At 40.9% G+C, this 26,873-nt stretch overlaps 1 protein-coding gene across 1 annotated transcript in view; it reads left to right on the forward strand.

The window, feature by feature from the left end:
* Positions 1–26,873, forward strand: part of vangl1 (VANGL planar cell polarity protein 1) — a 104,566-nt gene that overhangs the window by 12,541 nt on the left and 65,152 nt on the right. The window lies entirely within an intron of this gene.

Raw genomic sequence — 26,873 nt, forward strand, 5'->3', positions numbered from 1 at the left:
AAATATTAGTTATCGGCCTCCTTGATTACTAATAATCGGTATCGGTAGTGGTCCTGAAAAAAACATATCAGGCGATCTCTACTGTAAAATCCGAGTAATCGACTAAGTGCTAAAATAGTCGATCACTAGTCGACTATTAAAATACAAAACCATAACCAGTGAAGTTGGCACGTTGTGTAATTCGTAAATAAAAACAGAATACAATGATTTGCAAATCCTTTTCAACTTATATTCAATTGAATACACTGCAAAGACAATATATTTAATGTTCGAACTGAAAAACATTATTTTTTTTTGCAAATAATCATTAACCTAGAATTTAATTGCAGCAACACATTGCAAAAAAGTTGGCAGAGGGGCATTTTTACCACTGGGTTACATGGCCTTTCCTTTTAACAACACTCAGTAAAAATTTGAGAACTGAGGAGACCAATTTTTGAAGCTTTTCAGGTGGAATTCTTTCCCATTCTTGCTTGATGTACAGCTTAAGTTGTTCAACAGTCCGGGGTTTCCGTTGTGGTATTTTAGGCTTCATATTGCGCCACACATTTTCAGTGGGAGACAGGTCTGGACTACAGGCAGGCTAGTCTAGTACCCGCACTCTTTTACTATGAAGCCATGCTGTTGTAACACATTGTCTTGCTGAAATAAACAGGGGCGTCCATGATAACGTTCTTTGGATGGTAACATATGTTGCTCCAAAACCTTTGTGTACTTTTCAGCATTATTGGTGCTTTCATAGATGTGTAAGTTACTATGTGTTGGGCACTAATACACCCTCATACCATCACAGATGCTGGCTTTTGAACTTTGCGCCTATAACAATCCGGATGGTTCTTTTCCTCTTTGTTCCGGAGGACACAACGTCCACAGTCTCCAAAAACAATTTGAAATGTGGACTCGTCAGACCACAGAACACCTTTCCACTTTCCGTCAGTCCATCTTAGATGAGCTCGGGCCCATCAAAGCCGGCGGCGTTTCTGGGTGTTGTTGATAAATGCCTTTTGTTTTGCATAGTAGAGTTTAGCGACCAACTATAGTTACTGACAGTGGTTTTCTGAAGTGTTCCTGAACACATGTGGTGATATCCTTGACACACTGATATTGGTTTTGATGCAGTAACGCCTGAGGGATCAAAGGTCACAGGGATTGCCATTTACGTGAAGTAATTTCTCCAGATTCTCTGAACCTTTTGATGATATTACAGACCGTAGATGGTGAAATCCCTAAATTCCTTGCAATAGCTCATTGAAAAATGTTGTTCTTAAACTGTTGGACAATTTTCTCACGCATTTGTTCACAAAGTGGTGACCCTCACCCCATCCTTGTTTGTGAATGACTGAGCATTTCATGGAAGCTGCTTTTATACCCAAGCATGGCACCAACCTGTTCACAATTAGCCTGTTTACCTGTGGGATGTTCCAAATAAGTGTTTGATGAGCATTCGTCAATTGTGTCAGTCTTTTTTGCCACTTGTGCCAGCTTTTTGAAACATGTTGCAGGCATCAAATTCCAAATTAGCTAATATTTGCAAAAAATAACAAAAGTTTTCTTGTTCAAACGTTAAGTATCTTGTCTTTGCAGTCTATTCAATTGAATATAGGTTGAAAAGGATTTGCAAATCATTGTATTCTGTTTTTATTTACGATTTACACAACGTGCCAACTTCACTGGTTTTGCGTTTTGTCGTTGTTAGTTGCAGCCCTGAGACATGTTTGTATTGTACTACGATACATCTCGTAATATCGCAGAGCACTAGTGGCAGCACTCATTAAGTCCACTTTATAACCTGTTTTAACTCTGTGTCTACTATGAGTATTGTTAAATGACTGTTAAATAGCTGAACTGCTATCACCTCCACTGTTTTTGGCGGTGAGTGAAAACCAGCATACGGTATTTTTATCTTTCAATTTACTTAACCACATACTTCCTTCATGCCGTCACAAACGGCACTCAAGCCCAACTGGGGCTGGAATTGAGTGATGTTGTGGCATACCAATTGAATTCCGCCGTAGTAATGACCCTCATTTGCTCGGCCAAGAACACAGACCACATGTGACTCAACATGCTTCTTTTCCTCGTGCTGCTGCTTGTCTTGTGATGCTATGGAGCTTTGCTGTTTGTGAGAATTAACTAGTAAATGTCACAAGTACTTTTTTATGATGTACCTCATTGCTGCGCTTGGGACGCTAACTCAGTTGTTTGTGTTGCTGACAAAACAGCAGTGCAAAAAGTACAACAATGTATTGAACTAAACAGTAGTAATGCTTTGTGAACAATATCAATCAATCAATCAATCAATCTTTATTTATATAGCCCTAAATCACAAGTGTCTCAAAGGGCTGCACAAGCCACAACGACATCCTCGGTACAAAGCCCACATACGGGCAAGGAAAAACTCACCCCAGTGGGACGTCGATGTGAATGACTATGAGAAACCTTGGAGAGGACCGCATATGTGGGTAACCCCCCCCCTCTAGGGGAGACCGAAAGCAATGGATGTCGAGTGGGTTTGACATAATATTGTGAGAGTCCAGTCCATAGTGGATCCAACATAATAGTAAGAGTCCAGTCCATAGTGGGGCCAGCAGGACACCATCCCGAGCGGAGACGGGTCAGCAGCGTAGAGATGTTCCCAGCCGATGCACAGGCGAGCGGTCCACCCCGGGTCCCGACTCTGGACAGCCAGCACTTCATCCATGGCCACCGGACCTGTGCCCCCCCCCCTCAAGGAAAAGGGGAGCAGAGGAGAAAAGAAAAGAAACGGCAGATCAACTGGTCCAACAGGGGGGCTATTTAAAGGCTAGAGTATACAAATGAGTTTTAAGATGGGACTTAAATGCTTCTACTGAGGTAGCATCTCTAATTGTTACCGGGAGGGCATTCCATAGTACTGGAGCCCGAATAGAAAACGCTCTATAGCCCGCAGACTTTTTTTGGGCTCTGGGAATCACTAATAAGCCGGAGTTCTTTGAACGCAGATTTCTTGCCGGGACATATGGTACAATGCATCGACAAGATAGGACGGAGCTAGACCGTGTAGTATTTTATACGTAAGTAGTAAAACCTTAAAGTCACTTCTTAAGTGCACAGGAAGCCAGTGCAGGTGAGCCAGTATAGGCGTAATATGATCAAACTTTCTTGTTCTTGTCAAAAGTCTAGCAGCCGCATTTTGTACCAACTGTAATTTTTTAATGCTAGACATAGGGAGACCCGTAAATAATACGTTACAGTAGTCGAGACGAGACGTAACGAACGCATGAATAATGATCTCAGCGTCGCTAGTGGATAAAATAGAACGAATTTTAGCGATATTACGGAGATGAAAGAAGGCCGTTTTAGTAACTCTTAATGTGTGATTCAAACGAGAGAGTTGGGTCGAAGATAATACCCAGATTCTTTACTGATTCGCCTTGTGTAATTGTTTGGTTGTCAAATGTTAAGGTGGTATTATTAAATAAATGTCGGTGTTTAGCAGGACCGATAATCAGCATTTCCGTTTTCTTGGCGTTGAGTTGCAAGAAGTTAGCGGACATCCATTGTTTAATTTCATTAAGACACGCCTCCAGCTGACTACAATCCGGCGTGTTGGTCAGCTTTAGGGGCATGTAGAGTTGGGTGTCATCAGCATAGCAATGAAAGCTAACACCGTATTTGCGTATGATGTCGCCTAGCGGCAGCATGTAAATACTAAAGAGTGCAGGGCCAAGAACCGAACCCTGAGGAACTCCGCACGTTACCTTAACATAGTCCGAGGTCACATTATTATGGGAGACGCATTGCATCCTGTCAGTAAGATAAGAGTTAAACCACGACAAAGCTAAGTCTGACATACCAATACGTGTTTTGATACGCTCTAATAAAATATTATGATCGACGGTATCGAAAGCAGCGCTAAGATCAAGAAGCAGCAACATAGATGACGCATCAGAATCCATCGTTAGCAGTAGATCATTAGTCATTTTTGCGAGGGCTGTCTCCGTAGAGTGATTTGCCCTGAAACCGGATTGAAAAGGTTCACAGAGATTGTTAGACACTAAGTGTTCATTTAGCTGCTGTGCGACAATTTTTTCGAGGATTTTCGAAATAAAGGGAAGGTGGGACACCGGTCGGTAGTTTACCATGAGGTCAGGATCAAGGTTAGGTCTTTTGAGCAGAGGATGAATAACCGCTTTCTTGAATGCTAGGGGAACAGTGCCAGAGGAAAGTGATAAGTTTATAATATTTAGCACTGATGGACCTAATAATACAAAAAGCTCCTTGATAAGTTTCCCAGGAAGTGGGTCAAGTAAACATGTTGTTTGTTTTATCCCACTTACACGCTGTAATAGTTCCTCTAATGTTATTTCATCAAAAAGAGAGAGACTATTTTGTATTGCAGTATCCGTCGTAGATACAGTTGTATCTGTGTTCATAGAACCCAGTTGTAGCTGGGATGCGTTGTCTTTAATCTCCTTTCTAATGAGTTCAATTTTCTTATTAAAGAAATTCATAAAGTCATCTGCCGAGTGGGTGGAGCTATTGGGAGGAGTCCCTTGTTGGGTTAGCGATGCTACTGTACTAAACAAAAATTTAGGGTCGTTTTTGTTGAGGCGGATGAGATTTGAGTAATATTTAGCTTTAGCTAAGGTAAGCATGCGTTTATACGATATTAAACTATCACTCCATGCTTGATGGAAAACCTCAAGCTTGGTCGCGCGCCATTTGCGTTCCAACTTTCTACATGATAATTTATGAGCTCTGGTTTCCTCTGTAAACCATGGGGTGCGCCTTTTAGGGGCCCTTTTTTGTTTTAGCGGTGCTATACTATCAATGGTTTTGCGCAGGGCATTGTCAAAGTTGTTAGTGAGGTTATCAATAGAGCCGACATAATTTGGGAATGGTGCCATTACCGAAGGCAGTAGGTCAGCAAGAGTCATCGTTGTGGCGGCATTAATGTTGCGACTGCTATAGCAGTTATTATTATTATTAGTTTGTTGACAATGAGTCAGAACTTCGAATTTTATAAGGTAATGATCGGACATTACTTTAGTATACGGGAGTACCATAACTTTGGAGGTGGTGACACCCCTGACCAGCACTAGATCTATCGTATTGCCGTTGCGATGCGTAGGTTTATTTATTATTTGTGTAAGACCACAGCTATCAATTATAGTCTGGAGCGCCACGCACTGAGGGTCCGATGGGGTATTCATATGGATATTAAAGTCCCCCATTATGATTATATTGTCTGCGTGCGTCACTAGATCAGCAACGAACTCTGAGAATTCATTAATAAAGTCCGAGTAGGGCCCTGGGGGGCGGTAGATAACAGCCATATCGAGAGGCAGCGGTGCGACAGACCTCATAGTAAGCACCTCAAACGATTTGTATTTATTATTTAGGTTAGGGGTAAGGTTAAAGTTTTCATTGTATATTAGTGCGACCCCCCCACCCCTTTTAAGGGGACGGGCAATATGCGCATTCGTATAGTTAGGAGGAGATGCCTCATTTAGCGCAAAAAATTTGTCTGGTTTGAGCCAGGTTTCGCTAAGACCAATGACGTTAAGATTATTGTCTCTAATGACCTCATTAACTAATAACGTTTTGGGAGACAATGATCTTATGTTTAAAAAGCCCATATTATAAGTATTGGGCTGTTTTGACGAGTTTTTGTTTAAATTATCCGTAGTAGAAATATTAATAATGTTGCGTTTATTATACGTAGTGCACTTTAAATAGTTTTGACCATATCTAGGAATTGATACGATGGGAATTTTCAGATTGTTTGCTTGATGCTGCGATCGACTGAACGCATCATGATTTGCCACCTCAGTAGAATGCATATCTACCCCGGACACATTCACAACAGAAAACACATTATGTGAGTTGTGTGTTATTCTAAGAAAATTGCTATGCGTACAGGAATTATCCAGCCTGGTGCTGGCTAGTTCTAGCTTAACTGACTCCTCACCCGGACTAGCAGGCTCTGTAATTGCCTGTGACCGGGCTTGCTCTAGTGTAGTTAGTCAAATGTGACTTAAACAGTAGTCTATATTCTTAGACAGGATGATGGCGCCTTCCTGGTTAGGGTGAAGGCCGTCCCTCATCAGCAAGCCTGGTTTGCCCCAGAAAGAGGGCCAATGATCAATAAACGTTAGTCCCTGTTGTCTACAGAAGCTAGCCAGCCACTTGTTAAGCGAGACTAATCTGCTATATCTCTCATCATTGCCTCTCGCAGGCAGGGGGCCAGAGACAATTACTCGATGCCTGGACATCTTTCTAGCGAGATCACAAGTCCTGGCTATGTTTCTCTTTGTAATCTCTGACTGTCTCATTCTAGTGTCATTGGAGCCAACGTGTACAACTATATTCGCATAACTAGTGGTGCGATTAGCCTGTCGTACGTGTTTACTAGGCCTGTTGCGAGTTAGCTCCCTAAGATTAGCCTCAATGTCAGGTGCTCGGGCCCCCGGGATGCACTTAATTGTGGCTGGTTTGCTAAGCTTTATGTTTCGGGTGATGGAGTCCCCTATGACTAAGGTGTGGTGCCCGGTAGACTGGGGTGTAGGACTAGCTAAAGAGCTAAATCTATTATGCGTCTCAACCGGTACACCGTAGCTTGTAGGCCGCTTAGGACTGCTACAGGCTGGGCTAGTTAGCTCGCTACAGCTAACGCTAGCAGATGTGTCCGCAACATCTAAAGTTACGAGATTACTCTGCTCTAACTGGCGGACACGGCCCTCTAGCAGAGCCAGCCTCTCCGTGAGTAAGGTGCAAGACGCGCAGGAAGCCATACTCACGGTGTTTTCTGTCACCGAGTGAAGTTCCTGCTGTCTTCCGAGAAGTCCTGGTCACGGTGTGCAGGAGTAGACTCCTTCTGACCGGCGCCCGGCGACGCCTTTCTCCGCGCTAGCTTCGTTAGCTTAGCAGCTAGCTGCTAGCTAGCTGCGGGAGGGGTGGAGAGACAGAGATCGGGTGATTTGCAAGTTAAATAGTACTACTAAATATGTTGAGAAAGTAATAAAGAAAGCTGCAGAACAATTTAAAAGCACACAAATAGAACGATACTTAGCTTTTTCGAAACAGCGAGCAGTATGTAATATGGCTGATTGGCTGTATTGATACACTAATTAAAGGGCCTGCAACCCGCAGCTCTGCAGCCGCCCTGGCTCCCTTTGGCTTTGAAACAAAATGTCAATAAATAATCCATCCATCTATCCATTTTCTACCGCTTATTCCCTTTGGGGTCGCGGGGGGCGCTGGAGCCTATCTCAGCTACAATCGGGCGGGAGGCGGGGTACACCCTGGACAAGTCGCCTATTTATTTGTAATGTTTTTTTATTGTATTTAGTTTGTTTAAATTATTGTAACAGTTGTTATTCCAGAGAGTTTGGTGATCTTTTGATATAGAATTAAAACATATTTTAATAATTTGTCAATCAAAATGTATCTTACACCCACTCCCTATGCGTCATCGCTTGCTGCCAGGCAATTCTATTGTTTTTGCAGTCAAGTAAGCTAGCTATAGACAAATCAAAAAAGAGAAACATTGCCAATGAAAATAGAACATTTAATGCTTCATGGAGAGATTCATTTGCTTTCCCTGTTGACAACATGGGTTTTTGGTTAAAAAGAATATACCGCAGCTGTATACCGTCAAAATATTGGAGCGAGTTGATTTTTCTTTAAATTCATTAAAAGGGAAGTGCCAGTGTTTTTTTTTTTTTTTTTTTTTTTTACTAGACTTCAAAATAATTTTGTGTTTTACTCCGTTACACCCAGTAATAAAATGTGGGTCATTTTCTGTCTAGTATTTGATTTCATAAATGCTGTAGCATAAGAATGGGTAAATGAAACTATAAGTAGTGTTTCGTCATTTTCCACCGACTATGTTTTGAATTGAATCAGCCACAATTTTGTTGTTCCTAATGTGACAATTAACAATAACAAATGTCTATTGTAATTCATTCTAATCTTTCCTTAATTGAATTATAAAGTGAAAACATCAGAATTAGATACACAATAGATGCACCGGAATAAATGTATCAATACTAGCGGCCGAACAATTAATGATTTCTTGGGAAACAAAATATTGATATATTTAGGCCTGGGCCTATCAATTTTGCTCGACGACCTATTGGCCTACAAATTATTGTCAATAAACAAGGCTAAATTAACCACTGATATAATGATAATATATAATAACAATGCAAGTATACTCTTTCAAATGCAATAAACTTGTATGTTTCATATATTTTAACACTGTAATTGGAATATAAACTTTTAAATCTCCAAGTTAAATAAAACAAATAAAAAACAAATAATAAAAATAAAATATACTCCCTCTGTCACCAAAATTTTGCACATAAATAAAACTCACAACCAAAAGCAATCAAATTCTTTCTGTCTCTCTTAAGAAGTGGGTGAGGAGTCAGGACCCTCAAATATACACAACCAAAACAATAAATACATTAGCTACAGTATTGATGAACAAAGTTGCACTTGAATATTGAACATGCAGGCAGACAATGAAGTTAGGACCTTTGTAAACAAAAAGTGTAGAGTAACTATATAAACACTACAGTATAAGCCAGACCTATTTAACTGGCGGCCCGCGGACTACATCTGGCCCGCCAAAGCTTTTAATTTGTCCTGCCGAACGTCACCCAAATAGGCTTGATGAAGCCATTCAAACGAGGGTTGCTCATGTATGCGGTACTCCTGGCAACCCGCAGGGGGGGAAGCAGCAGTGGGTGCGTAGAAGAAGATGACACTATCGACTCTAAAAAAAAATCGAAATAAATCGCAAAAATTTGACTTTTAACAGCGACTGGACAACAAAGTATGAATGTATTGAAACTGCTGACTTTTTGATGTCTTGTATTTGTGGTTGTGTTGTTTTTGGCTGTTTAATAACTCTGGCGATCAAAACTGGTTGAATACATGTAGCGTTGAATTCGACCAGCAAAGGGCAATAAAGCTACATTTTAGGTTTAATTATGTTAAACCTATGATGTGTGCAGGAATTTTACAGCCTGGCACTGGTTAGTTCTAGCTTAACTAACTCCTCAGCCGGACTAACAGACACTGTAATTGCTTGTGTCCGAACTTGTTCTAGTGTAGTTAGTCAAGCTTGACTCAAATAGTAGTCTATATTTCTAGAAAGAGTGATTGCGCCTTCCCGGTGAGGGTGTAGGCCATCCCTCTTCAGCGAGCCCGGTTTGCCCCAGAAAGAGGGCCAATTATCAATAAACGTTAGTCCCTCTACAAAAACTAGCCAGCCACTAGTTAAGCGAGATTAATCTGTTATACCTCTCATATTTGCCTTTCACAGGCAGGGGACCAGAGCCAAGTAATTTAAAAATATGTATTTTTGTTGAATCTGACAAATAATGAATTCCGCTGAAAACAGCCTGGCACGAAGCTACAGTATGCTGCTTGTGTAACGATTACACTTGTGTATTTTTGCATATAAAGAAATTACAATAGAAACATTTCAAAACAGGTCAGACAATACAAAAGCTCCTCTTTTGCTGCTGACGTATACAGAAACGTATTGCATCATTTCCAGTTTTAAAAAGTGTACTAGTAATAGGCCATACTATAAATGTGTGTATTAATCCAATACCAGTTAGACGGTCAGTATTGGGCACACCAATACTGATGCTGATAAGTTTTTTCTAAATATTCAAGATCACAGAATGAGTTGGCTTTTCAATTTTTGTTATAATATATAATCAGAAACAAATACAGTACAACTAGGGATGTCCGATAATGGCTTTTTGCCGATATCCTATATTCCGATATTGTCCAACTCTTAATTACCGATACCAATATCAACCGATACCGATATCAACCGATACCGCTATACATACAGTCGTGGAATTAACACAATATTATGCCTAATTTGGACAACCAGGTATGGTGTAGATAAGGTCCTTTTTAAAAATTGTTATAAAATTAGATAAGATAAATAAATTAAAAACATTTTTTTGAATAAAAAAGAAAGTAAAACAATATAAAAACAGTTACATAGAAACTAGTAATTAATGAAAATGAGTAAAATTAACTGTTAAAGGTTAGTACTATTAGTGGACCAGCAGCACGCACAATCATGTGTGCTTACGGACTGTATCCTTTGCAGACTGTATTGATATATATTGATATATAATGTGGGAACCAGAATATTAATTACAGAAAGAAACAACCCTTTTGTGTGAATGAGTGTAAATGGGGGAGGGAGGTTTTTTGGGTTGGTGTACTAATTGTAAGTGTATCTTGTGTTTTTTATGTTGATTTAATAAAAAATTAAATTAAAAAAAAGATACCGATAATAAAAAAAAAACGATACCGATAATTTCCGATATTACATTTTAAAGCATTTATCGGCCGATACGGACATCTCTAAGTACAACAGTGTAAAATATCAACCACATATTTAAACTATTTCCCTATTTTGTTGAGAAAAATTAAGTCAATGGTACACAATAACTAAAAAACAAAAACAACCATTACCCTCCCTGCTAATTAAAATCCTTGTTTTCCCCTCAATGTCCTCGTATGTGTAGAGACTTATTATTTTAATGTTATTATACTGCCGTCCTGGGAACTGTAGTTGCCTGCTAAGTGATAAAATAAATAAACATCCCTTCTTGGCGAGCAGGCGTCCTTGTTTTAATTTCCTTATAAGATCACGGGATGCCCAGACTCTTTGCGCCCAGTTGCTGTACACTTGCAGCCCAAAGAGGTGTATCGTCTCTACTATCTACCATTTATATCTGTGGCTGACAGTGTTGTGGCACTGTGTGCATATTACAGGGTTTCTTCTACATGGCGCAGAGCCACAGCAAAATAAAAACAGCCTCACCTTAAAAATGAGGATTTTTACCTGAAAACTAATTCAAGCAATATATTGTATGAATGAATATATATATAGCCTATTATTTACGCACTATTGAATGGTGATCTACCAAACATTTGACCATCGAAAAAAAAACAGTGAAACCTGGGCCAGATAGTTACCGAAACAACACGGCCGAAACAGGATGTTGTAAGACACATGCAATTTTCTGGAGCAGATATGTGGATGTATACATACATATATACATCTACAAAAGGTGCATTGTGCAAATATTAGGAGGACAGTGGCACTCTTTCATGTGTGTGACGGGCCAGTGTCGGCGGTAATAGTTGGGGGCTGTGCCGCCCACCCCGCCAGCCACGGGAGCTTCAGTGCGGGGCTCCTCCAGTCGCGGGACGTGCCCATCCCCACTTAGCACCTCAGTCCTACCAACCCAGCCGTAAGAGACAGTTCTTGTCCCGAAGTTAAGGATCTAACTTGCCTACTTTCCTTACCTGCTTTGTTGTAACATGCCAGAGACAGTTCACCTTGGAGACCTGCTGCGATATGTGTACGGTCTGTGTTACATAGTACAATAAGCAGCAACAATTGTAAACTATAGCAAAAGTATACAATTTTTTTTTTTTTATTACTAATAACAAATTTGTTTTTAAATGTATGTACAACATTTTCATGCCTTTTTTTAATAAGAAAATATATACATAATCCCCAATTATGCAAATTATATGAAGACGTCGTTTTGACCTAAACCCTAGCTATGCCCCTACCGCCACAATTATATTAGCAATGTAGGGGAAACCTTTTATTATAATCTCTCTTGATTTAATCTACTTGCTAATGTCCTCTTGTTTGCTGGTTACTCTCTTGTAACGGGGTGCCAGTTAGACGTTTGTTGAAGGGTACAAAGTATTCATTCTTTTCTTGTTTCAATACCTCACATTCAAACTAGCATAGCTTGTCCTGTCTTCCTTTCTCCGGATGTGTCCGCACTACATCTGCACTAAAACCGTCTAGATTACCGGTACTTTAGTCTGGTTTCCGCCCCCTGCACAGGACTGAAACAGCACTAGTAAAAATCACAAACGATCTCCTCCTGGTTACTGATTCTGGTCTTCTCACTATCCTAATCCTCTTAGATCTCACTGCAGCCTTTGACACCACTTCACACACTGTCCTCTTCCATAGATTGCACAGTATTGGCATCACAAGCACACCCCGTCACTGGTTTAGATCATATCTCTCCGACCGCACTCAGTTTGTTCAACTCCGTTCATTCAAATCCCCTTTGTCTCCCGTTTCGTCTGGTGTCCCCCAGGGCTCTGTTCTTGGCCCCCTGCTTTTTATCATTTACATTCTTCCCCTTGGCAATATTTTCTGTAAATTTAAAATACATTTTCACTGTTATGCGTATGACACCTAGCTCTACATCTCAACCAAACCAACTGCCTCTCTCCCTCCTTCCTCCCTTACAGACTGCCTCAGTGAACTCAAGCAGTGGTTCTCATCCAATCCTTCAACTCAATAGTAATAAAACCGAAATCTTACTTGTAGGTACAAAAACCATTCTCGCCAAAACCAACAGCTTGTCCGTTACTCTCGGCAATTCCTCTGTTTCACCCTCCTCCCAAGTCAAGAGTCTGGGTGTCATCCTCGACAGCACACTCTCCTTTCAAGCCCACATAAACAACATTACTCTGTCTGCTTACTTTCATCTACAAAACATTAATCGTCTTCGCCCATCCCTTTCCCCACATACTGCTGCCATACTAGTCCATAGCCTTGTCACCTCTCGCCTGGACTACTGCAACTCTCTCCTGTTTGGTCTCCCTCACATGTCACTTCACAAACTTCAGCTTCTCCAGAACTCTGCAGCCCGGATAATCACCAGAACCCCTTCAATCCAGCACATCACCCCTGTTCTGCAGCAACTCCACTGGCTACCCATCAAACACCATATCCACTTTAAAATAATTCTCCTCACTTTCAAAGCTATCCATAACCTCTCTCCGTCATATCTCTCTGACCTGCTCCATGTCGCCACGCCCTCACGTTCCCTAAGATCTTCTTCATCCATCCATCTCACTGTCCCCTTATTTAAACTGTCCACCATGGGTGCCCGAGCTTTCAGCCGCTCTGCCCCACATCTTTGGAACTCTTTACCACCAGACCTTCGTAATTTAGACTCAATATCCCTCTTCAAATCAAGACTCAAAACACACCTATTCCTGACTGCTTATTCATTGTAATCATCTTATCTTATCTATCTTTGTTGTTGTTGTTGTTTTTATCCAATTTGATTTTATTGTTTTGATTTTGTACGGTGTCCTTGAGTGCCCAGAAAGGCGCCTTATAAGTAAAATGTATTATTATTATTATTATTACTTTATACAACATACATAAATAATCAACATTTAGACATTTGTCCATAGATTCGGAATCGTCCACATACCAATTGTGATGCAATTAAGAATTAAATCTGTTTTCCCACCTCTGACCGTGGTGCTCTTTTCTAATTATTACACTCTGTATGAACTTGGAGCATGCACTGTTCGACCTATTAATCCCTCAGTGAGCACAGAGCTTTTGCCTTTGAAATCATTAAGATGGAGTGGGTGTAGGAGGGTGATTGGGCTCATGGACACCAAGACAAACTATATTTCAGTCACTCCTCCACAGTCACATTTCAACTTCATCTCTATAAATGTGTAACTTTATATATTAGTTGATTTTGTTTAATAAAAGAGAGATCTCTTCTATATGAAAATATTCTTAAATAATAATATCCATAATTTAGCAGGGTGCCATGTTTATGTGATGTGAGTGTGTATTTGTTTGAGTGTGATTATATATCATCCAGAAACTTCCTTGCAAAAAGTAAATTTTTAATCTTAACGGGACTCTCCTGGGTAAATAAATGTTTTAAAAATATATCACTGACAGTGAATACATTTCCATGTACTAAAATATTTCGGGTCTAATTAAGCATTCTGCAACCCATTGAAACGCCTTAGTCTGATCGTGTTTGGCTTTTGAAAAGTCGGACTAACACACCTAGATTATGCCATTGAAAATAATTTCTCTTGAATGGGTGTGTGTTGCCGGAGGGGACCTTTCGTATCACACATGCGCCAGTCTCAATGTGTGAGATATACAAACCCCGTTTCCATATGAGTTGGGAAATTGTGTTAGATGTAAATATGAACGGAATACAATGATTTGCAAATCCTTTTCAACCCATATTCAATTGAATGCACTACAAAGACAAGATATTTGATGTTCAAACTCATAAACTTTATTTTTTTTTTGCAAATAATTAACTTTGAATTTCATGGCTGCAACACGTGCCAAAGTAGTTGGGAAAGGGCATGTTCACCACTGTGTTACATGGCCTTTCCTTTTAATAACACTCAGTAAACGTTTGGGAACTGAGGAGACACATTTTTTGAGCTTCTCAGGTGGAATTCTTTCCCATTCTTGCTTGATGTACAGCTTAAGTTGTTCAACAGTTCGGGGGTCTCCGTTTGTGGTATTTTAGGCTTCATAATGCGCCACACATTTTCAATGGGAGACAGGTCTGGACTACAGGCAGACCAGTCTAGTACCCGCACTCTTTTACTATGAAGCCACGTTGATGTAACATGTGGCTTGGCATTGTCTTGCTGAAATAAGCCGGGGCGTCCATGGTAACGTTGCTTGGGGTGGCAACATATGTTGCTCCAAAACCTGTATGTACCTTTCAGCATTAATGGCGCCTTCACAAATGTGTAAGTTACCCATGTCTTGGGCACTAATACACCCCCATACCATCACAGATGCTGGCTTTTTTGCGCCTATAACAATCCGGATGGTTCTTTTCCTCTTTGGTCCGGAGGACACGACGTCCACAGTTTCCAAAAACAATTTGAAATGTGGACTCGTCAGACCACAGAACACTTTTCCACTTGGTATCAGTCCATTTTAGATAAGGTCAGGCCCAGCGAAGCCGACGGCGTTCCTGGGTGTTGTTGATAAACAGTTTTCGCCTTGCATAGGAGAGTTTTAACTTGCACTTACAGATGTAGCGACCAACTCTAGTTACTGACAGTGGGTTTCTGAAGTGTTCCTGAGCCCATGTGGTGATATCCTTTACACACTGATGTCGCTTGTAGATGCAGTACAGCCTGAGGGATCGAAAGTCGCGGGCTTAGCTGCTTACGTGCAGTGATTTCTCCAGATTCTTTGAACCCTTTGATGATATTACGGACCGTAGATGGTGAAATCCCTAAATTCCTTGCAATAGCTGGTTGAGAGAGGTTTTTCTTAAACTGTTCAACAATTTGCTCACGCATTTGTTGACAAAGTGGTGACCCTCGCCCCATCCTTGTTTGTGAATGTCTGAGCATTTCATGGAATCTACTTTTATACCCAATCATGGCACCCACCTGTTCCAATTTGCCTGTTGACCTGTGGGATGTTCCAAATAAGTGTTTGATGAGCATTCCTCAACTTTATCAGTATTTCTTGCCACCTTTCCCAACTTCTTTGTCACGTGTTGCTGGCATCAAATTCTAAAGTTAATGATTATTTGCACAAAAAAAAATGTTTATCAGTTTGAACATCAAATATGTTGTCTTTGTAGCATATTCAACTGAATATGGGTTGAAAATGATTTGCAAGTCATTGTATTCCGTTTATATTTACATCTAACACAATTTCCCAACTCATATGGAAACGGGGTTTGTATAACCCAGAAGCAGATCCAATTCAATTAAAACATAGGCAACAATTGGAATGAGGGGGAGACTGTATATTTGCTTCACAAATTAAAAGAACGGAATATTTTGAGCGATGGGAGAAAAAAGAAACATATTTATTTAAATAGGTAGCTATGGAAATTGAGAATGCCAGATTCATTCAGACTCCAAAGCAAAAACGAGTGAGATGGAAGAGAAGGAAGCAGGTACAGTATATTACAAGGCAAAGAAGAAGGTGTACACAAATCTCTTCATGCTGCATTTGTACACTCCAAACTGATTAGCAATAACTCTGTATTCAAGCACAACTTGCAAGCTTTCCAGACCCACAGAAACACTCATCTTAAGCGGTATTGGGGCACGAAAAGTATAAAGTATAAAACTTTTAATAATCCACAGAGTATATCAAATGTACTTTAAGACATTCAAAAGTTTTCTTTCATTCTCCGTCCGACAATTCCTTCAAAACTTTGTCTCCCACCAGTCTTTGTTTCGGACCCGCATCCAGCAACTCTGAGACCTTCTTGGTATTAGTGTCATGTTTGTGGCGCAATCTAGGATAATTTATTTATGCTGTCTGCTATTTAACATCAGTACAGCCATTAGAGACTTAATATCTTTAAACTGTGCCAATAATACAGCGTACTTCAGGTACAACAAGAACTGGGCTGTTGACTCGTCCATGTCTGCGATCATAAAGAGTGACTTGTGAAGATGCCTTGCTTTCGTCTGACATCATAGGTCAACAGGAAAAGCAACACCTTTGTATGGTAGGCACACTGAGTAAGACTAATAAGTGCGTTAGAAATAGTGCATGGACATTGGAACTTCACATGTCGGTGTGAAAATACAAAAACCTGAACTATTTATGAAATCAAACTAATTTAGTGCATAGAAACATAGTCAGTGTTCATATATACTGTAAATGGACCCCAATACACTTTGGACAAGAAAAGTTAGGTGCCGAGTTTGGAAACAATCTACATGCTGCTGGCTGACATGTTAGTGTGAGCACGCTTTGAACCACAGGAGACTGCAAAACAACCAATAAAAAAAGCAGTCATAGGATAGAGGAAGGTAAGGGACTACCAAACAAAAAGTGACAGTGTTATCTAGAAAAAGTGGAAAAATATTGTAATGTGTTAGTGTACAATGACAGTTAAGGATTTGGGACAGCCCTACACTGTCAACACTAAGGAACCAAACACACAGTGTACACCGTATACTAAAAGTGTTATTAAAAGTGTCCTGATGGAGGTATTCTATGTGAGACAATGCCATAGTGCATTTTTGGACGGAGTGATGTGTTGTTTCTCTCTAAATAAGTGTGAAGGAGTTAGTATAGTAGGTTATGAGGCCAAGAAAAGTTGCTGTGAGATCAACTCATCCAGTCTATCAGCACCCTGAGGGCACTTTAGCCCCTCAACTGAGTCATACATTTTTACTGTTGAAAGCATTGCCAGTATGTGTGTCAGTATCAGCCTGTGTAGACAGTAGGGCTGCATAGATTAGTCGACATTGTTGACAAATGTTGACAATAAAATTTGTCGTCGACAATAGTCGTAACATCATCACTCGTGTTTTTCCGACCGGAAGTGGGTCACTCGCAAAAACATTGCCAGTGATAACATGTAAGGTTGAGAGGATATTTCCTCTTATTCTTGTTAAAAACATGAATACCTTGCTCATTTTGCAAAGCGGGCCTTGTTTTCATGGCAGTACATCTGTGATACGCGAGCATTTTTATTATTTTTACTTTTTAATACTTTGTAGCACTTTGAGATTTTAACAAATGTAAAGTGTGTTCATTATTATTATTATTATTATTATTCACAGCAGAGACATGAAGTCGAACATTTGGAGGGAGGATGCGGACACAGCCTCGGCAAGAGTACTGTTAGCTTCTACCTTGCTAGCTAGCTAACAAGAGTGAGACGAAGTTGTGTGAAAAATAACTATCATTTTAGCCAAAGTCAGCCAGCTAAACTTTGTCTCCATCTATTCAAGTACGTTTTAAAACAGCATCAATTTGCAATGCTGTAAAAAAAAGGCACTTTACCAAACACGCGCACACATTGTCAGACAGGCACCAATGCCGAGGTATCATAAGATTAAACATACAATCTTTTAAATAGCCAATATTTTAAGAATTAATCAAAAATAGAATTCTACACATTGATTCTTTTAGAGGGCTAAAACTGCCAAGAGTTAATCAATAGTCAATATACCAGTGTGCAGCTTTTTAAACATCACAAAATGTTTTTCTTTTTGAGGAAGTTAAATTTTGCGTTCTCTTGTTTGTTTTCATTGCTGCTATTGTGACTGTTTTAAAAAAAATACATAAATAAGGTTAATGGCTTTTTTTTAGCACTTTACATTTCCTTTCTTTTAAATGGACACCATTTTATTACTCATTTTAAGTTTTATAACCGCCTAAAGAGCAGCATAGTTAAAGTATAAATAAATATTTATGAATTAATTAGTCATCCCTAAAATAACTTAAGCTTCATTTACAAGTCGATGGAAAAACAAGAGCCATTAAATATGTGTATGCTTAATCTGATTAGTCGACTAATCGTTAAGATAATCGTTGACTAATTGACTATCAGAAAATCGTAAGTTGCAGCCCTAATAGACAGAGGACATTTTTTTATCATATGTGGTAGTTAATTCTTTTTGCATCGCGTATGTTTAATGTCTATTATTTGTGATAGAAAGGTTTAAGGTGCATGTGCACTGCTATGTGCTTATCTGAGCACATTTTTGAATTTACGTTCACTTTAGACTGGAGCTGTATTTTACACATTCCATTTTACTTTTGCCAAGCAGTTCAGGAATGTGTGTGTTAATGCAGGTGTATTCCACAAGTCTTATTAGTGTGCCTGAAGCTAGCATGGGGATTCCATTGGTCATGCAACACGAAAATCTTTCAAACCAAAATGTCTGTTTTTAAATGCTATTGTTTATGTAATTTTATACGAGGGTAGACATTTGCAGATGTACGTTGGCTCCCATGATGGGGGAAAAAGAAACTTAGATCTGGCAGGCCAAATACATTTTGAGGTTCTGCTGGAAATGTGCGACACACTCTCCCGTCAGAAAGAGTTTCAACTCTCACCTCCGGGAGCGCTTTGACCATTCCGAAGGAGGCAACAGACCGAGTGGACCATGTTCCCTTAGGTGGTGTCAGAGGCAATAACTTGGAGGAGGTAGGAATTTAAGAAATTAATGGAAAATGACTTCGGGATTGCTTTGAAGAGATTCTGGGCCATTATTCACTGTCTCAGGGAGCAGTGAATAATAACAAAAGTAGACGGACAACACTGTGTGTGGTGGGGATGTTGTGCCCCTGACCTCGACTTGAGATGTGGAAATAATACTTTGAAGACTTCTCAAAGTTTCCCCTAGATTGCCTAGATCAGTGTTGTTCAACCACTGTGCCGTGAGATACAGTCTGGTGTGCCGTGAGATACAGTCTGGTGTGCCGTGGGATACAGTCTGGTGTGCCGTGTGATACAGTCTGGTGTGCCGTGGGAGATTATGTACTTTCACCTATTTGGGTTAAAAATATTTTTTGCAAACCAGTAATTAGAATCTGCAAATAATGTGCCGTTGTTGAGTGTCGGTGCTGTCTAGAGCTCGGCAGAGTAACCATGTTATTCTCCTCAATATCAATAGATGGCAGCCGGTAGCTAATTGCTTTGTAGATGTCAGGAACACGGCGTGTGAGACAACAATGGTTTGTTGTGATCACAATATGCAGACGACAGCGTGAGGCAGTGTGCAGGTAAAGAGGTATCTAATGCTTAAACCAAAAATAAACAAAAGGTGAGTGCCCCTAAGAAAAGGCATTAAAGCGTAGGGAAGGCTATGCAGAACGAAACTAAAACTGAACTGGCTACAAAGTAAACAAAAACAGAATGCTGGATGACAGCAAAGACTTGCAGCGTGTGGAGCAGACGGCGTCCACAAAGTACATCCGTACATGACATGACAATCAACAATGTCCACACAAAAAAAGATAGCAACAACTTAAATATTCTTGATTGCTAAAACAAAGCAGGTGCGGTTAATAGCGCTCAAAGGAAGACATGAAACTGCAACAGGAAAATACCAACAAAACAGGAAAAGCCACCAAAATAGGAGCGCAAGACAAGAACTAAAACACTATGCACGGGAAAACACCAAAAAACTCAAAATAAGTCACTGCGTGATGTGACAGGTCGTGACAGTAGACCTACTTTGAGACAATAGCTATATTGATGCATGGTTGGTTATGGTTTAAATTCATATCCAACAATTGCGACGACAACTTTTTATTGTCTACTGACTTTCATTTTTTAATGATTTCTGCTGGTGGTGTGCCTCTGGTTTTTTGTATACATACTGTACATATAAAACAAATCTATTATTCATTATAGTATTTACATATTTTGTTTCCCTTACAGAATATCGTTTTGCTCTATTTTCAATCGCTGCTGCTTATCGTAAAATGTACTTTGTTGAGAATTTTTTTTCTAGATATTTCTCCGTTCCTTTTAATCACTCCTTCTGTATTAAAAACGACTGGCAACAAATCTAGCAATTTATTTCTGGTGTTATTGGAGACTGTACTCGTGTTTAGAGACTCTTTACTTCTGTCGCTCTATGTTCACGACAAAAAGCGAACTACAAAGAGCCTGACGTCACACTTGCTTCCGCTGCCTTCCTGTCTTTAAAAGCCGCCGGTGTCATCTTAAATTTTGAAGGTTGCATTAATGTACGTACACAGCGCTGACATGCTGCCATCGCTTCAGACAACACTGGGCCGTGCGTATGGCTTACGTCATCAGAACATTCAGTTTCTGCGACGCTGTTCCGTTGATCAGTCTATTTTGGGCGGCCAAATTTTTGGTGCATCACTAGTCAATAGTGTGCAAATAATAAACTATATATATATATATATATATATATATATATATATATATATATATATATATATATTCATAGTGTAACTACCTGCTGGTGTTAAAGTGTATGTTAGTGTGTTATGATGTTCATATTTCCCATGGTCTGTTAACGCATTGTGTCGGCGGAGAATGAGGAGGTGTTGTGTGTCTAGGAGTAAAGCACGGAGGCATACGTTTGTGCATGGGAGGAAATACCTGTTGGAATTGGGCCCGTTGTTCACATAAGATTGGCAATAAAAGTTAAGAGAGAACGTTTGACTTTGCGTGTCTTCTTCTGTACGCTACAATACATGATATTACTTTAATTTGTTTTCATAAAAAAATGTTGGTAATACTTTAGTATGGGGAACATATTCTAAGTATCAACAACTTAATTCCGAGTTATTTGGACACGAGGGGAACATTTTCTAGTAACAAAGACTTAATTTAGTTATTTGGTTAGGGTTAGAGTTAGGTTTCGGGTTAGAGGGTTAGGGTAGGCATTAATAAGTACTTAATAATGACTAATTAATAGCCAATATGTTACTAATTTGCATGTTAATAAGCAACTAATTAATGGTGAATTTGTTTCCCATACTAAAGTGTAGGGCTGCAACTAACGATTAATTTGATAATCGATTAATCTGTCGATTATTACTTAGATTAATCAATTAATAATCGGATAAAAGAGACAAACTACATTTCTATCCTTTCCAGTATTTTATTGGAAAAAAACAGCATACTGGCTCCATGTTCTTTCAACTTGCCAAATAAAACAAGGAAAATGTTACAAAAATGCACACTTTTGACACCCCTGCTATAGATAATAAAAAATTAAATCTGATAAATCTATGGATAAAAAGCAGAGCCTGGCGACGCATGCGCGTTTAACACAACTCTCTCGCTCTCTCTGTCTCTGCCCCTCCCTCACGAATGCTGCTGCACGCACAATTTGTTGTGTTTTTAACCTTCTTAACCCTGAACGTACATTGAAAATACATGCAACCCTAACTCAAAATGCCGGACATTTGAGGCATTTAAGAAAGTCCGCCCTGACAGCCCCACAAAAGAGGACATGTCCGGTGAAAAGAGGACGTATGGTCAGTCTATACGTAGCCCGATGCAGCGATCGGTTTCACGTCCGGTGAAACCGATCGCTGCTAGTCCTCTTTTGCTAGCATGCTAGCAGCTAATGGGCTACGTATAGACTGACCATACGTCCTCTTTTCACCGGACATGTTATCTTTTGCGGAGCTGTCAGGGCGGACTTTCATAAATGCCTCAAATGTCCGGCATTTTGAGTATTATTTACACAATGTGCAGTACGCTACTTAATATGTCCGTGTGGAAACCCGTTCGGTACACTTCCGCACCGAAACGAAACCCCCGTACCGAAACGGTTCGATACAAATACACGTACCGTTACACCCCTAGTATTTTGATTATTGTTTCTCAGCTGTTTTTTTTTTTTTTTGTTTTTTTGTTTTGTTTTTTTGTTTTTTTTTGTGTCCTGTCCAGCTTCTCAGGCAAATCATATAGTTGATGTAGATGCCCATGTCGGCTGTTCAGATTTACTTTACTTTTATTTATTTTACTTTACTTTTATTTATTTTACTTTACAAAAGAGAAGTGTAGGATACTTCTCTTGTTGCCTTATTTGTATTTGACTTTATTAAATGTATTTATATTATCATTTAGTGCAGGAGGGGATAGAAAGAGAAAAAAAAAGAAGGCAGAGGGGGAAATTGTGGGGACAAGAGGGGGATTAGACAGAGAGACAAAAACAACAACAGCAAACAACAACAACAACAACAATAGAGCAACATCAGCAAATATGACATGTACAAATATGATGGTAAAAGTAATAGCAAATAAGCAGTTAGCGAAAAATAAAAAATAATACAGAAATGACAATGAGCATTATTACACTACAAATGGATCAATACAAATACCAATAGAAATAGCGCTATTGATAATGAACAATACCAATAATTTACCTTTATTATCAACAATACAGTTGTTTAAATGCAACAATACATATACGTAATGATAACTTGAGATACGAAAGAATGCAGAAAAATGGAGGGGGAGAAAGAGAAGCAACCTACATTAACCTTGTAGATTGTTATAGTCACAATAGGTTAAGCTTTGTCAGTGTGCCATGTGTTACACCCAGTTTACCCTAGGGCAACAACGTTAATATATGTTTGATGAAACGTGATTATGTGCATGAGTGTAAGTATGCATATGTACTTGTATATGTACAGAATGTGTATATGTGTTTGTACAATGAATGTATATGTACAGAATGTGTATATGTGTTTGTACAGTGAATGTATATGTACAGTATGTGTATGTGTATGTTTGTATATTGAATGTGCATGTGGATGTACGAACATTAGGTAGGTAAATATGTACTGTATTTGTGTATGTATGTGGGAGCGTAGGTACCTATGTACGTATGTGAGCATATGTGAATTTGCATGTACAATACATTCGACTCCCAGAGTGCGTGGGAGCCAGAGCACGGCCCCATCACCCCCGAGAGCCCAACCCACAAACAGGAGGCGTGGTGCCCAGGGAACCAGGGACCACCGCCCCCACGCAGCCAAGCCGGCCAGCGACAGGAACCCCAGAGCCCGACCCACCGTACCGCCCACAAGGGCCAGCAGCAGGCCGCAGACAGACGCACCCGGCAGAGGACAGGGCACGAGAAAAGCAGGGGACAGCCAGACCCCAAGCCAGCGAGAGACCACACCCCACACGGGCAGAAAGGCGAGACGCCCCGCCCGAGGGACCCAGAGACTCCCCGCAACCGGACGGGAAGACCGCCCCCGCCCCACCGGCAACCGGGCCCCCACGAGCCCACCCCCCACCCCCGGAGAGCGCGGCGAGGCCAGCCACCCCACCCAAACCGGCCGCCGCAGGACCACCCAGGCACAGGGCCACGGGAACCACCCACCCCACCCGCAGGGACCCCAACGATGGAGATGGAACAACCAGCAACCGCCCCGCCGAGCCCCCCCCCCTGAGGGAGGGGAAAAATTAAAAAATAATATTAATAAAATATATTAAAAAATTAATTAATTAATTAATTAATTAATTAATTAAAAAAAAAAGAATTAAAAGAAGATCACAGACATGCTGACAAACAAGGTCACTACCCCAGCAACTGGCCGACTCGCAGCACCTCGGAATACCTTGCAGCACCAAGCTACCACAATAGACGCAGGGACTAGGCCCAACAGGCCCCAACCAAGACGGGCACCCGGAAGGGATGGACAGCGGGACCCAGGAGCTCCAGACACGCAGTTCGGATGCAGTAGCCTGAGGCGTCGACCCCCGTCAGCTGTTTGTAAATGTTGCAGTTTATAAATAAAGGTTAAAAAAAAAAAACGTAGCCTCTGCGCATGCGCATAGCATACATCCAACGAATCGATGACTAAATTAATCGCCAACTATTTTTATAATCGAATTTAATCGAATAATTGTTGCAGCCCTACTAAAGTGTTACTAAACATTTTAAGATGTGGCGGCCAAAAAGTGGCCGTGACGAACCACCACAATCAAATACATTAAGAGGAAACCCTTCTCTTCAATCCCACCGACACGTTTTCCAATGGGGAAGCGGTGCCTTTGGACTCAAGGGTTGGCTCTCATATCTCTGGGGCTTTTGGTGATCAAAAAGCTCCTCATTGTCAGGGAATGACAAGAACCACGCATAATGGTGTTCCAACTATTGTGGGATCCCACTCCTTACCTTCCACGGTGAGTTCTATGTGAGGGAACTGGAGAGTAGGAGAGGTTCCGCTAAATCGTTGAAATTAGGACTCAGAAGGAGCAGTGGAGTTTGTAACGCAGAGGCTTCAGGCTATCTTCTTTGGTGCCCTCTTTTTGTACTTTTCGTTCTTTTTATTTGTTACTTTACAGATTACTGCATAGCAAAACTGACGACCACATGGAATTATGCAACATTAGATATAACTGCAAGATCGCCATTACAAGCGATTATCAGAGGACCTACCAAAGCCCTCCGGGGTAGAAAGATCACTGGACGCTCTGTGGATTGTTGTCGCCGCTACCAGTTGTCAGAGCTAAAGAAACACGCGTAAACAAAAGGACGGCTTAAGGTCAGGACTGCTCGCCAGGTCTAAGGGGGGTGGCCAATCAAGCCACCACTCCCCACCATCTTAGTGGTAGATGCACAGTCGGTTGTCAACAAAATTGACGAACTGGATGGGCTCCTGACCACTCACCTACCCGTCTGTGACTGTTGTGCCTTGGTTGGAACGGAAACGTAGCTCCTGGAGGGCATCCTCAACGCTTTGGTGCAGCTGGCTGGCTGCATAATGTCCTGCAGCAATAGAAATGCCAATGAAGGAAAAATCAGAAAAGGAGGTTTGTGTGTTTATATACAAAATGACTGGTGTACTAACAGCAAGATCCTTGCCAAAATGTCTTCAAAATATTGTGTGCAAATCATTCTACCTGCCCAGAACATCATCTGCAGTGCTAATAACCATTGTGTACAAACCTTCAGACACCAATGTTAGCTCAGCACTAGCCTACCTTTATGACTCAATCTGTTAACAGCATGGGTCATACCCAGGGAGACTTCATATCATCGCAGGGGATTTCAACAAAGCCTGCTTAAGGTCTGTGCTGCCTAAATTCATTCAATGCCCCACAAGAGGAAAGAACACTGTAGATTATATTTACACAAATATTAATTTAGCCCACAGAACTGTATCCCTCACTCAACTGGGCATGTTGGACCATTCCTCTGTGCTCCTCATCACGATATAAATACACAAAGACTAAAGCCCACCATGAAAACTATTAGTACCTTGTCTGATGAAGCCCTGGCTCATACGCAGAACTATTTCGCCCTCACAGAATAGAGTGCCTTTGAACACGGCGACCTGCAGACCTACAGATGCCGTGCAAAGCTACATCACACTTTGCATGGACACTGTCACCACGGCTATGTTTTCCAGAACCTCAAAACTGGATGATGGGCAAGGTCCAGCCACTATTAAAAGCATGAAACTGAGCATAAAAATTTGTGGACCAGGACATACACAGTAGAGCAATAGCAGACCTAATACAAAGCAACAGAGAGGCAAAATTGGACTACCTCAATAAGATGTTGGACCACGCAGGTATGGTAGGGCCTGAAACATATTATTAACTACAAAGGCAGTGGAACAAGCACAGAAATTGATTTCTCATTCACAAAGGAACTCAACCACTTTTTTGCTTGTTTTGAGGAAACTCCAAACTCACCCCCCAGGGCTCCTCCAACACACACTCACCCTTCAGGAACATCAGGTCTGCAGTATTTTCAGGGCAGTGTTTTGGAGGAAGGCTGCGGTCCCTGATGAAATTCCTGGAAAAGTGGTCAAGGCCTGCGCTGACCAGCTGTCAACTGTGTTCATCGAACACAGTTGACATCGTCTCAAGCTACCATCCCACACTGCCTGTTCACAAGTCCACCACCATCCGTAGTTTCACTCTTTCAAGTTCCCCGGGACCCAGATATCTATGACCTGTTGTGAGCAGCGAATATGACTGCTTTGCTATCAGTGTATCTACAATAGCCGACAGAAAAATCAGGGTCACCAGAACTGCATAGAAGTTGATCGACTGTCCTCTTCCCTCCGTGTACCGTATTTTCCGCACTATAAGGCGCACCTAAAAACCTCCCAATTTCCTAAAAAGCTGACAGTGCGCCTTATAATCCGGTGCGCCTTATATATGGACCAATATTGAGCCACAACAGGTCTCGCAACTACCGTAACTACGCCAACTTAATTTTCCCCCTTCTATGCGCTTCTTCTTCTACGGGGGGAAATGAAGTCCGCGGCTGCTTACCGTAGAAGAAGTTCTTCTTCTGCGGGGGAAAATGAAGTCCGCGGCTGCTTACCGTAGAAGAAGAAGTTCTTCTTCTACGGTAAGCAGCCGCGGACTTCATTTCCCCCCCGTAGAAGAAGAAGCGCATAGAAGGGGGAAAATTAAGTTGGCGTAGAAGAAGAAGTTCTTCTTCTACGGGGGACTATGAAGTCCCGTAGTTGCGAGACCTAAACTTTATGTAAAGACCCAAAAATGGCTCCTTATAAGAGACACGCTTACGACGCAGAGTTTAAACTAAAGGCGATCAGTCACGCAGTAGAACACGGGAATAGAGCAGCAGCGAGAGAATTTAAAATTAACGAATCAATGGTGCGGAAGTGGAGGAAGCAACATGATGACCTGCGCCAAGTAAAGAAGACTAAACAGAGTTTCCGAGGGAACAAAGCGAGATGGCTACAGTTGGAGGACAAACTCGAACAGTGGGTTGTTGAACAGAGAGCAGCAAGTAAAAGTGTC

Source organism: Nerophis lumbriciformis, linkage group LG01 (genome assembly GCF_033978685.3).
Source record: "Nerophis lumbriciformis linkage group LG01, RoL_Nlum_v2.1, whole genome shotgun sequence".
Classification (NCBI taxonomy): Eukaryota; Metazoa; Chordata; class Actinopteri; order Syngnathiformes; family Syngnathidae; genus Nerophis; species Nerophis lumbriciformis.